Source organism: Magallana gigas, chromosome 5, assembly GCF_963853765.1.
Source record: "Magallana gigas chromosome 5, xbMagGiga1.1, whole genome shotgun sequence".
In the NCBI taxonomy this organism is placed as follows: domain Eukaryota; kingdom Metazoa; phylum Mollusca; class Bivalvia; order Ostreida; family Ostreidae; genus Magallana; species Magallana gigas.
This window is the reverse complement of record NC_088857.1, coordinates 37,327,010-37,335,847: the sequence shown is the minus strand read 5'-3', so window position 1 is coordinate 37,335,847 and position 8,838 is coordinate 37,327,010. Positions and strand designations below refer to the sequence as shown.

The 8,838-nt window shown below is 33.1% G+C and overlaps 1 long non-coding RNA gene across 1 annotated transcript; it reads right to left on the bottom strand.

The window, feature by feature from the left end:
- Positions 1-286: 286 nt before the first annotated feature.
- LOC136275297 (uncharacterized) lies at positions 287-8,532 on the bottom strand. Its single transcript, XR_010713852.1, has 2 exons — positions 8,428-8,532; positions 287-490 (listed from the first exon to the last, which is right to left on the bottom strand). It is a non-coding gene; the product is annotated as an uncharacterized lncRNA (long non-coding RNA).
- Positions 8,533-8,838: the final 306 nt, after the last annotated feature.

Genomic DNA, 8,838 nt, shown 5'->3' with positions numbered 1-8,838 from the left:
AATGTTATCAGGTCACGTGATGTATGACGTACTTATGGCAGTTAGTATTCTTGCCATCGCAATGCTAGGTGGTGCTGCGATCAAAGCTTAACAAACCAATTACCTTGTTCTTAGTTTTTATTTCAATTGTAACTTTCTTGCCATTTTTGATGCATTCTAAGTCATTCATTGATGCTGCAATTTTGATGCATTCAAAGGAAGACTCCATTACTGTACTTGATAAATTCAAGGTAATAACTTCAAATAATGAGGATTTTTAAGTCGCCAGTTTATTTTTGGTAAAGTCTTTGCTACATATTTCACATGCTTGAGGGGATATATAAGTCAGATATCTTCTAATCGTGATCCAGTGAGTTTTAGCTTTTTGATCGGAAATCAAGAACTTTGGAACGGACCATCAGCCACAGAAGGTGTAGATCAGTATATGAAATAAGGCAGCTGACTCCGACTTTTCAGGTCTTCTCCACCAGCGGGAAAACGTCTCCAAGCTCTGCAAGAAAGACCCAAGAAATTGTGATTAGGTTCGTTCGTCAACGATCGACGCTTTACAAAAGTGGCGATCAAACGGATAAAACCAGATTTGCCAAAGTCATTTTTTAAATTCCCCCCAAAATGAAAAAAATAACATATAAATATTTGCCATCATCAAAAAGGTTCATAAAAGAGCAGCAAAACAATTAAGTAAGAGACTTTGGCAAGTCGAGGAAACGGTTTGAAACTGGGAGCTGATGGAACAAAGACACATTACTATATTGGCCATGAACGCCGAACGCACATGAACACAATTAAACGTCTTCATAACCAATGGTCCTTAAAATCCCGAAACGAAGGTTACCAAATGAAATTTAGTAAAGTTAAAACGTGTAAATATATAGATAGTTTTCAAGGTTTTGCTAAAAAAAATCCAAAACAATTTGTTTTAAATGGCCAATAAATAATTTGCAGTTGTGGTATATCTAAAGAAGACCAAATATACAATATGAAATTTATTTTAAATTTTTCAATGCGAAATGAAGATAATATACATGTAAATTTTGCATTCAAAATGCACCAACATTTAAACAAGTTTTGATTTTATTGTTATTGTTGATAAATTATCAACATAGTCATGTACTTTATAACCTTGGTGATAATATGTATGCAAAAATTTCTTATCGCATACATGCAAACAATTATCATATATAACTCTTGTCATTTCTCATTTTCGTCATCTTTGCACGTGTGCGGGTTCAGTTCGTGAATTACGGGGTATTACGTGTCCTACATGTAAAAACAACAGTATATCAGAGGTATAATTAATGAAAACAATTTGAAATCGTGTGTATAACTTACACAGCGTAGGTGGTGAAAAAGCTGCAAGGCTATTAAAAGATCTGTAAGGTCATTTCAGTGGAATTAGTGACGGCTTTTCGGGGTTTTAGTAGTACCAATACGTCAAAGACACGATGCTGTATATGAAGGCCATCACGACAAGCCATAAAGACGGATTTGTATTCCTGATTAACATTTGATTTAATGGTTCATGCGCTTCCATAATTCTACATTTAATGGACAAAAAAAAGTGCATTGGAGTTCAATTAAACCGTACAATGTTTTAAAATGTTGACGTAGCTCCAAATCCGCTGCGAATGATTATATCCATAAAACTGGAATTTGTGCTGGCTTTTCATTTTTATAAATAATAAGAAAGACCATGGACACATCTATTAACACTTTACTCTTTGCAAGTAATTATGGTCTCATTTTTTGCTTCTTTGATAGCAAATTGCATTTTTAGTGAAATCGAAAAACAAAATATGAATGACTGAAAAACAAAACATGACGTCAGTTCATTAGGAATAATAATACTGATCAATTTAACTGGCACTATGTATATTGGTTTTACTTTTATGTCAACTTTGCTGATGGCTCATTTTTGAGTAATTTTAATTGTTTGATACCAGTAATGACGTTATTTGAACTTATCATGAAGAGATTACATGAAAATGAATTAAAAACAGTGTTAATTGTTATTTGTATAGTATTCATTTTTGAAAATCGATGACGTCATAGCCAGAGACCCTAAAAGGATCACATGTCCGTAACTTATCATTGAAACTCAGCATTGAATTAAAAACTCTCAATGTCAGGTTATTATTGTTGTAATGAAACAATGCATTATTTTTTCATAAAGATTTTTTTAAATACAAGTAAAGGCATGAAAAGGGAGAAGATCGTAATACTTGTAAACGGCGTTTGTTAGAGTAATGAATTAATTGAGTGCATACAACCAAAACAATCAAAATAATTTTAAAAAACCCTTTGGTTATAAGTTTTAAAGTGAATTTTAAAATAATCAATCATTCGATTCTCTCTTGAAATCAATAGCTTTTAATCAAAACTCTGCAGAGCCTATGGTGTTGAATATCCTCTAGCTGAACTTTACATTTATTTGATCTGCGAAAATATTTACTTAACTTCACAAATGACGCAAATTTTGAATTCTCGTTGAAAGGTTTGAGAAGCTAAGTAACAACAACAGCGCTTTCAATTTCTTCCGATTGACGCTTGCTCTTAAAATCAGATAGTTGGACTACATGTTTTCTGTCAATTCCTATATCAAAATATTTACTCAGGGTTTTGGTATTCTTTTGCAAAGGTTATTTACACAGTAGGCTATACGTAAAAAAACAAAAATGTTTTTGGCGTAATGCTAAGGTATACAAAAAAAATCTCATCTGCATTCGTTACCAAATATGATTATGCATTTATGCAATATTTTTACCAACAAACGATTATGAAATATGACAAGTTTTGAAAGAAAATTATTTTTGTCTAATCAAAAAGGTAGGAATATATAGTGATGAATCGATTGGCTTCAAAAATTGATAGACAGATAGTAAAGTACCAAAAAAAAATTGTGTACATAGAAATAACGAAGCCTGTCCTACTTTTGGTGTCCAGTGATTTCTATATATGAATAACATGATATTTATCTTATTCGAGTTCAAGCTAATGTATGTTACTATGTTTCAAAAAGACCCACTAAATCGAGCTTATCTCTTTCAATAAGGAAAAGCCCCTTAAAAAGCTGACATAGGTGTTTTCATCGATGCATGCTAGTGTCAACTCAAGAAAACAGTCAAACCGATCAGATTGCCTATACATGTACCACGGTCAACGTCCTAAATAATATGTCAAGTTTATTCGTTCTAGGTCATCCCTCTCCCCCTTACGCTTAGCGTGACCTTAAAACAGACGGAAAAGAATGGAAATCTTGGCAAGGTACGATGTATATATTGTTGATAATGGGAAATTACCATTTTTTTAAACAAAGGACATCAAAATGCTTGAGCTTAATTAAAATTAAATGAACTATGAGGTTTTATGGATAATCTACTCACGTTTTATCGAGACACGTGTTTTGAAGAAACCGATAAAAATGGTTAAAATGCATGGTCTGAATTTACTACCCCCATTTGAATAGAATGATATATAACATGGCTCAAGTTAAATATGTTATCTTATCTTGATGTTTTATTGCTATGAATGATAATTTTCATAAGGTGAAAGGTTTTGACGCAATATTTTTAATGATGCAGCAAAAGTGCGAAGAAAAAAAGGAAACGTCACTATGCATGTAATTAAATGTTCTGTAATTTTGATTAAACCAAGTCCTTTATCGATCATATTGTTTTGTGAAACTGAATTAAAGTATATTAGGGACAATCAGTTATTATGAATGTTTTTCATGACTCAATAGTATGTGTGGGTGGCGAGTCCTATCAAGCGAAAACTTCAAAAACAACCAGCGGCCGGGACTTTTATTTTGCGTAAAACCGAATTTCCATACATTGGATATATGACCATTCAAAACAACTAAGTTTCGTCATAAGTTTTGTAATTAACATGCAAATAAAATTAGCATACTGACATGCAGGTGTTAAACTGATTAAACTATAAAGATTTAACGTACGCATTATCCCCAGTGTTGTCTTTTTTGTCACTACCAGAACCTCGTTTCGATGAGGTTTCGTACCGACTTATGACCACCGTTATATAGTGCTTAAGCCCAGTACCAATAAACAGTACTTACAAATGACTAAAATAGTACCCCAGGATTTGCTATGCGTGTTTTGCAGTAGTTTGTAGTTTCTCCTTAAGATATTTTTTGCAGGCTAATGGTGTAAAGAGCCACCTTGTATCAGCTGTACCTTAATGTTAACATTGTCGGCTCGAGACTTTTCTGCACTCAATCTGTGCATATATGTCAATGTGCTGCTCAATTACGCTAAACCGATCCTGTTTAAAACCATTGTACAATGGTTGGGACTGGCTGAACGGTAAGTAAACAGTCGTACCAATAGTTTCGGTCTTGTTAACGCCAATATAAATAGTTATAGTTGCAGAATTCTTGTTGTATTTACTTATGTCATTAATTTTCAAACAAGCTTACCTTTTAAAAAGATAGGTGAGCTAGCGCTGTAGCCATCATGACACACAGAAGAAGATTTCTAAACTGTGGTTTAATTTTCTAAATTGATTATTCATTTAATAAGAAGTCACAGTGAAATTGTGTTGGGATGCAGGGATAGAATGGTGAATCTAGGTTCAGTTTCACATCAGCATTGGCATAAGATTGAGGAGGGTAGTTTAGAAAAGATAAAGCTATTTAATATAATTTTAAGAATAACTTGCCATTATATAAGACCAAAGCCACTGTTATGTTTTGGCATTTATGTACAGGTTAGACAACAAAACACAAAACTTCAGACTATAAATAGATGATAAACTATAGTGACATTGTACAGTTTCGATGGCAACCTCCCGGGCCTTTTCGACAGCCTCGGAAAAATAGCTCGATTTTATTACATAGGCGTCCAGAACCCCCCCCCCCCCCTTTTTTTTTTTTTTTTTTTTTTTTTTTTTAATACAAAACTTGATGCAAATACAACACAGTTTACGATCAGTTAGGATGTGGACTAGCCTTAATAAAGTCAATGATATACCCTAAAAAAATACCACAGAAACGAAATACAAGGCTGTCTAGCCGGGATAGCCGATACTATCACAGGAAGCGATTCCATTTATTTTGTGTAAGATTCTTACATCCTGTGTTAATACAGTGGGAAAAACCTGTTCTGCCAGAAAGGTACGAGAAGTTGCGATTCGGTACAGTTTATATATAGTCAGAAGTATTCCTAGAATACCCTAAAGTGAAGTCGAGCATGCGTATACATGAATCAGTTAAAAAGACGAACACCACTTCATTCAATAAGTTTCGATCGTTCTGCATGTTGTGCATGCCTAATGAAATTTTAATGAAAAAAAATACATGGATAAAATTCATAATAAAAACAACAATCTGTCCTATACAAAATACAATGAGGCTTTATTAAGCCTTTATTTTATCAAGAACTTCAACATAAATAACACTTATAAACCATACAAAAAAATCTAGGTCATTGCATGGAATGCAGGTTTTATTGCAGGTTAGATATAACGAAAGCATTCCACATATTCCTTGAATTTTAAAACGGCTAATTAAAAACCGAGTTGTACGAAGTTAGGAATATTTTCACGGATGCCTCTGTAACCGTTCCTGTAGTGCTGACGTTTGGTGATGTTCTTTGGTCAAATGAAAAATACGTATAGAGGGAAAAACTGACAGACGGCGTGTGTATTATTTACTTATAATTAAAATAAGCGTTAAATCTGCTTTACAAATGTAATATGTCTGACACAAAGAAGATAATTAATAGCCCCACGAACCCGTCTTTAATTTATTAATTACAGCGTAAAAGGTATGTCCTTGTTTTAATTTACAAACTATAAAATTAATTAAAAATCTCGTAGTGTTTAAGAGATACATGGATAACCTTTAGTTAATTTTTAGATCAACTTATGAACATTAGTATTCAATAAAGTAAAAAAAAATATTAAAATAAAAAAAAAGTTCCCTCTGGAGATAGCGCTTGGTGTATCTTTTGCAACGTTCGCTGCATATAAAAATATAGAAGGCCGTCAACTCTCATTGAAGATTTTCTAAAGGCCAAATAAGAGAACTAGTATAGTCGTCTTTCATAAAAACGTCGCCAGAACTGATAAAACGTTAGACATGGAATCAAGGCTAGGGTTTGAAAACAAGCGTTTTATAACCGAGGTTCTATTCATCCCGTCCTGTAACATAATACATGTATACCACGACACAACAGCCTCGAACATCAATGGTCGATGCCTTCATTAATAGTAAATTTAGATGACTGAGTAGCGGAAAGGTTTTGGTATCCAAGAGATTCCTCTGTGTGAGCTTTAAGATACGTAGAAAAGTACAAAAAGGGTAACGAGCAATTGAAAAGCAAAATGTCCACTGGGCATTAAAGACCTACAGGATGTAGATTATCTTTCACATGTTTAGGGTAGGTATATAAACGAGATTCGGCTTGATTAATGCCCCTGTTTGGTGCCATTATCGAGGTATTTTGTCAAACTCTGAAAACCATTTCCTGATTTAAGACCTTTAGCATGAGATTGCAGGGGTCTTCTGAACCTATGTCGGATTACTTTTATCACGACAGTGTAAATCAAGTCTCAAGAGAAGACTGTGTCAAATGGCAGTTACAAATCTAGCTCTTGATCCGGCCACGTGTACTTTTTTATCAATTATATAAAGGAATTTCACAAGAAAATGTCGGTATATATAAGAAGATTCCACACTGAGTATATATTCTTCTGATTTATCATTTTTATGAGTAACACGTTCTGCAACAGGTCCTGGCGGTTAAATGAACGTATGATGGGGAGTGTAGTGGATCAAAGAAGACAACAAACTACTGTGCGTTACGTTCCACGGAGGTGCAGAGAAAAGGGGTTACAGAATAAAATTTTACATTTCAGTAAATTTTTTACATACTAGTTTTTTTTAGATTCATCAAACCATAGAGTTTGATTACAATATTCAAACAATTAAGGTGTTGAGTTTATTGATTGCCAAAAAAAAAACCCCGTTAATAGGAGAAAACAATTCAAAAATGTACATGAAGGCAACCTGCATGTCGTTTCTTCGGCTTCGTCAAACCATAGAGTTTGATTACAATATTTAAACAATAAAGTGTTTTCCTTGCTGATCCATGCCAGTATGAAGGTAGCATTGCAGTGATATACATAATCAATACGTAAGTCAGGGTCATTGGCGGAATCGCAAAAAAAAACACACCCAAAAAACTATTTTTTTGTCCGAGAGTATAGCTATGAATTTTATGAAACAAGTTGCAACATGAAAATTTTCAGAACAAAAGGTAACTCAACTATGCCAAAGGATGTATATGGTCAACTTGATGAATAAGTTCTACTGTTGGTGTTGTACAGTAGTGTACGGTTAGGTTTATCACCCACTCACAAGGTCGGAGCGCGGGTTTTCGAGCGACCTTTGATTAGTATATTCACAAATTGGAATTGAAATGTTAAAAGCTTGCCCATTACATTATTTAAAAAGAACCCATGTTTTTTCTTTTTTTTATAACTCTTAGATAATAAAGAATTGTTCATTGTATGCGACATACGATACATTTGCGTAAATTGCTTTTTCAATAATTTCAATGTAATCATATTAGGAATTCTTTAGCATCTAGAAAATACAGTTCGATAGCATTCCAGTTTTGTATTGTAACGATGACAAACACATAAGATACATTTATTTCGCTTCTCTATGTTTTCTTAATTAGATTGTGGGTTATCATGGTCTCTTAAACTTGCAACTGATTGGTATTGAAAATTTAAAACTAAAACCACGTTTTTCAACCCGAGTTTTCTTGTCTTTTTTAACCCACCTAAAAAATTTATAACATGGTATAAAATACCGGTATAAGGCAGTTGTAGCTGCATGCTTTGTCCTCTTTTATCTTCCAGTTTCTTAACACGTTAAACAAAATGTGAATACTTCAGAAGATCAATATGAGCGTTAACGCTGCGATTTTTCTGGCTGATATATAAATATGTCTAGGTTAGAGAATGATACAAAATCTTACAAAATGTTTCGTCGCAGTAAAATTTTATTTTATCACATCCTCTCCATTTTTTTTCGAAACCTTGCCCAGTATCAGTATAATTCATATTACCGAAAGAAAACATTCCAAACTCATAACAATATTGAAATTTATCACTCGTATTGATAATATCTTTGTCGTACAATCTTTTTTTCTCAGTTAAGCTTCTGTTACATACATTAGCTGAAATATTTTTCTGAACGACACAGAATCATCAAATTCTGATATTGCCAATTAAAATCATAATTAACTAGCTGGAAAATTAAACTAGCTGTAACTGATCCCATTATTTGATGAGTTTTACATTTGGACTACATCACTGATCGAAATTACAATATAATAAGGTTTTTTTCCAGGAGAGAACGATTTTCAAAATAGAGATTTAACTAACATATTATCTTACCATCATTATGACGAAATTCTGAACCAAACTGGTGTATGCATACCAAAATCTTTGGTGTCATTCTTTTTAACTTCAGTGTCATTGGGTCTGTGCTCCATGTTTTTGTACACTCAACAGTTACAAAAACTTTGTGTGATGGCCCACATTATACTCGTAAAATAGCATAATTGTGGTTCATTTGGGTAAAACCGGTATTTTACAATTAAAACAAATTGGCATCTGCACCATTTAATCGCTCATCTTAGTAGTTTTGGTATCATTATGCGTAAAAAGAAAAACTTACATATTTTACAATTAAAACAAAATTAATTAATTTGCATTTGCACCATATAACCGCTCATCTTCTTTCAATATCTGCAGATAATATACGAGCAGAAGTTGCATGTTCTCTTACGATAACAATTGGAATGA